The sequence below is a fragment of the Octopus sinensis genome, linkage group LG2, assembly GCF_006345805.1.
Source record: "Octopus sinensis linkage group LG2, ASM634580v1, whole genome shotgun sequence".
In the NCBI taxonomy this organism is placed as follows: domain Eukaryota; kingdom Metazoa; phylum Mollusca; class Cephalopoda; order Octopoda; family Octopodidae; genus Octopus; species Octopus sinensis.
Window position 1 is genome coordinate 134,561,331 of NC_042998.1, and position 6,085 is coordinate 134,567,415.

A 6,085-nucleotide genomic window follows, 5' to 3' on the forward strand; every position below is an offset into this window, starting at 1 on the left:
AAGTCTGTGATTGATATTTTTATGAGTCATCATTGTCATCATTATTTCTTGTTTTTCTTGTGTGAGGTTGAGGGAGATTTTCTACAGCCCATTGTCCTTGACCCTCACCTGTTTCCAAGCTAAGTAATATTTCCCATGGCCAGACATGATTTCCACAGAAAACTGGAAACAAAAAACATTGCTTGTTTACAACCATGATGTCAAGACAGAGGAACACACACATAATATTAGCTTAACAAAGTCAGTTTTGGCATGGTTTTTACAGTTGGATGCCCTTCCAAATGCCAACCAATTTACAGTATGGACTGAATGATTTTTATGTGATGCCAGCACTGGCTGGGTCACCAAGTAACTTGCAAGACAAATGTTCTTTGAGAGGAGAGAGGACATTGGAGGAGGTGATCTTGTGCCAGATGATGAAAGGTTAGTGTGACAGATAGAAACAGGTGTCTTGCTGTAGAGGAGGTACATGGTTACCTGGCCAGGGAGGGAGAGAGTGATCAGGAATGAGGACAAAAGCAGGTGTGCTACTGTTGAGGAAATACATGGTTGCCCAGCCAGAGGGAAGAGAAAGAGAGTGGAAGACAACAAGAGTGCAAGAGAGAGATGGTGGCAAAGTGTCAGGGTGTACCCTTAAGGTACAGAGGTCATAATATAAGTGGCAGAGTATTGCCAATGAAGTTTGAGTAGGAAGTAGAAACTTCACATGGATACATAATGTGGGGGTGGGAAATGTAGTGACTGGTGAAAACCTGGGTATATAGAGGACTATAGGATAGCAATGATACAGTGAGGATAGGATTGGGGAATGAGATAAGCATGGTGCAAGAAAGAGGAAATGTGAAGAAGAGGGGAGACGCAGTTTGGTTTGCTGGGGTAGGGTATATGAAAAGTTTTATTGTTACACGTGGGTGGAACACAGTGCTTCTAGAACTCAGTTTTGCTGATGCGGCCAAGTTTTCTCAAGAACTTCATATTACCAGATATCTTGGTCCATTGTCATTTCCCCTGTAAGGCCCATCCTGTGATCAGTCCTCACCACTTTACTCCATGGCTTGCTGGGTCTCCTTCCGCAGGTACCATCCTTTTTCAGTAATTGGCACTTTATACAGCTGTCTTTATTCGTATGCATCACATGTCCAAACCAACATATTCTACTCACTTGCATGCTGCATTTATTCCTCTTATGCCCAACTTTTTTCTCAACACATTTGCACTTTGTCATACATGCACACTGAAGTTACACATCCAATAGAGCATACTGCCTTCATTTCTCTCTAGTCTATGCATGTCTTCTGCAATCAGAGCTCATATTTCACTACCATGGAGTATAGGAATTTCTTTTCTAATTCTGTTACAGATTCTGCAATAAGTGCAAGGTCATCAGCATATAATAGTTCCCATGGGCATCCACTTTTGAATTCTTCTGTTATAGTGTGGAGGACTATTATTGGACTGAGAACTGAACCCCTACTTGTACATTAAATGCATCACTGTATTCATGACCGACTCTCATGCTGTACGTGGTTCGTACATGTGTGTGTGTGTGTGTGTGTGCACACACGCACGTGCCCGCGCGTCATGTGCACATGTCAAACTTCAATAAATTAGCATAAATTTGGTTTGGAGAGGAGAGTAAATCTCGACAATTATTCTATTCATGAATCCTATTTGTAAATTATGACTAAAAATAACATGTAAATTTACACTAGTTACCAAAGTATTGCATGTAAACTTACGCTAGTTACCAAAGTAAGTTATTAAAAAAATAAAAGTACTAACCAAGAGAAATAACTCTATTGCTCCTGCTTATGCATATCTTGCTCTGCTTTTAAACAAATAAAATAAGAGCACTCGGAGAGTGCAAACCTCTGCCAAGGCAACACCAACGTCCAATAATTAGCCAGAGATGATTTTTAAAATGAGAATATCTGAAATAAACTTGACTGCTCTCACAAACGAGAATATTAAAAATGAACCCAACCGCTCTAAAAAATTAAATAAAAAACAGGAAAAATAATCTAGAATCCTTGTCTGGCACTGGATCAATCCTAAAATCTAATCAGTTTGTGCCTGTCTAGAGGCCAAACATCCATGAAAGTTTCATGTAAATGCATCCAACAGTTCTTGAGATATCAAGAAACCCAACTAAAAACAATACCTCTGCCTTCACTAAGGTGGAGGTAATGATGAACTTATTGTTTACAGTGCTCAAGTGCACTACAACTCATCAGAAAAGGTAACCTAAAGAGCATGTACACAGAATAATGCACAGAAAGTGAACAGTGAATGGGTCATTAAAAAAAACTGGGTTGGGGAATACTAGGTGTACTGTTGGCAAATTTTGGGAAGCATGGAAGTTTTGAAAGATGGCTCGACAGCTAACATCTAATGCGAGCAGTTTATTTCATGCTTCAGTAATTCTGAATGAGAAAAGATCATTCCGAAAGACATGAATGCTGTGTTGTTTTTTGTTAGACATGGAATTCAAAAAGGTACCCAAAGTTGTTGTTGGAAAGATGGTGAATAATCTTGTGAGTGTCTACCAAGTTAGTTGGAGCTTTATTGTTTTCAGGCACAAGGAAGCAAGACATTCAGAAAATGGTAGATGTTTGACAACTGGTATTTGTCTGGTTGCATGTTTCTGATCAGTTTCCAGGAGATTAATGTGCTGAGTAAGATAGGGGGTTCCAGACTAGTGATGCAAACTCCAAGTGTGGACATACCATAGCCATGTACAGCTTTAAATAGATGGCTGGAGAGCAGCTGACAAAGGTTTTACTGGGTGATGTTAAGGCACCTTCAGCTTTCTTGACAATTTTAGAAATGAGGTTTGTCCAACACAAATTGCTGTTGACAATAATGCCCAGGTCACATTCACAAACAAACTTCTTAAGATTAGTTTATTGAGTATGTAAAAGTTGGTTTTTTCCTCTCAAAATGCATGGTGATGCACTTTCCCGAGCCATCTTGTGTTGCTAATCAATAATCTAATGCTACATTGTTTCGAGGTTTGATAGCATATAGGGTCTATTCTTTTTATTTCAAGATACATCTTGATGTCACCTGCATATTTCTACATTGTAACATTCTTCAAGTTGGCATCTAAGTCATTAACATATGCAACAAACAACAGTGGTCCAAGAACAGGTCCATGTGGTACACCAGATGTCATTTCATAAGGTGCAGAATTTTGTCTTAGAACTGTGACTACCTACTTTTCGACCTAGGAGGAAGGACTTCAACTCATTACAGTGAGTTTTGCCATGAGTGGTTGTGTAGCACAAAGTCACAATATAAAACATCACCATCAGTGATTCAGGTGATGTCTTCCAGAGACTTGATGAGTTTGCCACAGCAGCTGGAGTTGGGAATAAATTCAAATTGTGAGCATCAAATAAGTCTGTGAGAGTTCCAGAAGTTCTAGAGTATTTCTCTGACACAGGACACCATCAGTTTGGTGGTACAGCTAGTAAGATTGATGTTACAGTTATTAACAGGTGAGATGCGATCATCCTTTTTGAACAGGAATGATGCTGGCAGTTTTCCACTGCTCTGGGTAACAGTTAAGACAGAACCCACCACATTTGAGAAGCAGATAAATAACACCATCAAGACCAGGAGAGGTATAGTTGTGCTTATTCTTGAGGTAACAAAGCAGCTTTGCTGGTGTAAACTTCACAGATGTTATAGAATTTGATGTCAGAGGTGGCAAAGATGGTACATTTTGATTTTCAGTAGTAAATATACCAAGGTAAGTGAAGCCACCAGCTATGAAAACAAATGACTGCTTTCCTAGATGCAGCTCTGAAGATATCAAAACGTTATGTCTTTTGGTAGCAGTTTTTGTGGGGGAAGGGGAAGGGTATGGTAAACAACTCCAATTAGAGTTGTTGACATGTTTATAAATATATCATAGAAAAATGACTTTAGTTGTAATTGGTTTAAGTCATCGCAAGGAATTGCTGAAAAGTTTGAACGAATGTTGACCATCACACCACTCCTATGACAATGTGGTCTTTGCAAAACAAGTTGTAACCAGCCATGTTAAAAACACCATCACAGAGTTTCTGTGACTACAATGAAATCAGGATTGATACCTTTGACATAGGAGTCAAAAAGGTGGATCATGTGGCATAAACTTCAGATATTTAAGGACAGTAATTTGTATCTGGATTTAAGACTATCATGATGATATTTAGGGGATGATGGATTGTTCTTGTTTAATTTCCCAGAGCTTTATACATTCTTTAATGCTATATTCACCATGTTCTTTGCTGGAAATTCCAACTGTTCCCTACATTTCCTCAGTATTTCAACAGAGTATATCTGACTCTGGAAGATTTTCAAATTATATATAAAATTGTGATCAAATTATTTTGTTTTATTTTTTTAATTGATTTCTTATACTGGTAAAGGATAAATTATGAGCAAATAGACTTTTGAATATCTTCTGGTACTTATCTCATCATCACGGTGGAATTTGAACTCAGAATGTAATGAGTCAGGAGAAATATCATGTAATATTTCTTCTGACATTCTAACAATTCTGCCACCTCACCGCCTTAATGTATGAATAATGTGTTTGTGTCTGTTTACATTAATACTTCTCTGGAAATTGCCAAGTTACAAGCACTGACACTGGAGTTATGCCCCTTGGATTAGGATTAAAAGGCCACCTCAGGGTACTTGTAGAGCAGAGTTGGAGCTGAGATGAGATTGTGGAACGGGGTGGGGAAGCATGATTATGATGGGAAATGGAGATGGTGGAGAGGGTTGATTTTACAATTATGTGTGGTCACGTGTGTATATATATATATACAAGTAAGTGGACAAATGAAAGAAGGCCACTCAACAAATTTAATGGGAGTTACATGTATGGATCAAAACAGTTTGATTCAAGTTTGTTGGTACTCTTGAGTTTTAAGTGTGATGCTAGTCATCAGCCATTTTGAATTTGAATGACAGAAGTTGATTATTATTATTATTGTAAAGTGGACTGTGATTGGTCAAGAAAGGTCATGCGGTGTCATGGTTTGATGATGTGAGAATCACTGAGCTACAAGTAATGATATCATTGTCATTTCTCCTGTCAACAAATCTACCATTGGCTTTGTACCTTTGAAAATATGTGGAATAAGAGACTGATTTCTTACATTAGCACAAATCCTCCAAAAGTAAGGGATCATGACAAGAAGGGCATCTGAGCATAAAACAATGTCTCAATAATTATCCGTCCTACCTATGCTAACATGGAGAAACAGACATACAAAACAACAAATGAATGAATTATGTAGGCCTAGTATATCACCAGGTTTAACACAACCACTCAGTCACCAAGTTTACTCTATTTCAGGCATTTGGACTGCATTCTAGTTCCATGTCCACCTATATTTTTCTACAGAGATGTTCTAAAGGGCATTGAGCATACAAATGTCACTGACCTGGGAGAGCCTATAAAAGTTATGGACACTTCCTTGCCTCTTCTGATAGATTGTTACAGCAAAAACAATGCTTTCTTATTATGTTTTCATTCACCAAATCTGTAGCTGAATGTATATTAAAATAGTAATGAAATTATTGTATACAGTGCTCGGGTGCACCACAAATGCAGTAATGTACAAATGTCTCGGAAGTGAACAGTGTGAGTCAGATACATGCTTGCGTGTATATAGAAGGGAGAAAATCAGGTGTAGTGTTGGTGAATCTCAGGAAGCATGGAAGTTTTGAAGGATGCAGTGCTCTGACAACTAACAACTGATGCCGGCAGTTTGTTCCATACTTCAGCAACTCTTAGCATGAAAAAATGTTTCTGAAAGTCATGGGAGCTGTGCTGTTTTCTGACTTTGTAAACATGTTCACGTGTGTTAGACAGGTGGAGTTTGAAAAGGTGCTCAGAGTTATTGTTAGTAAGATGGTTAATAATTTTATAGGTGTCTGCCAAGTCAGCTGCCAGATGTCAGAGTTTCAGTGTAACCATGCCCAGGGAAGTAAAGCATTCAGAATATGGCAAATGCTTGATGGAGGGTCACTTCTTTCTCTCCTCCTTTCTCCTTTCCTCATTTTCTCTCTTCTCCCCACTTTC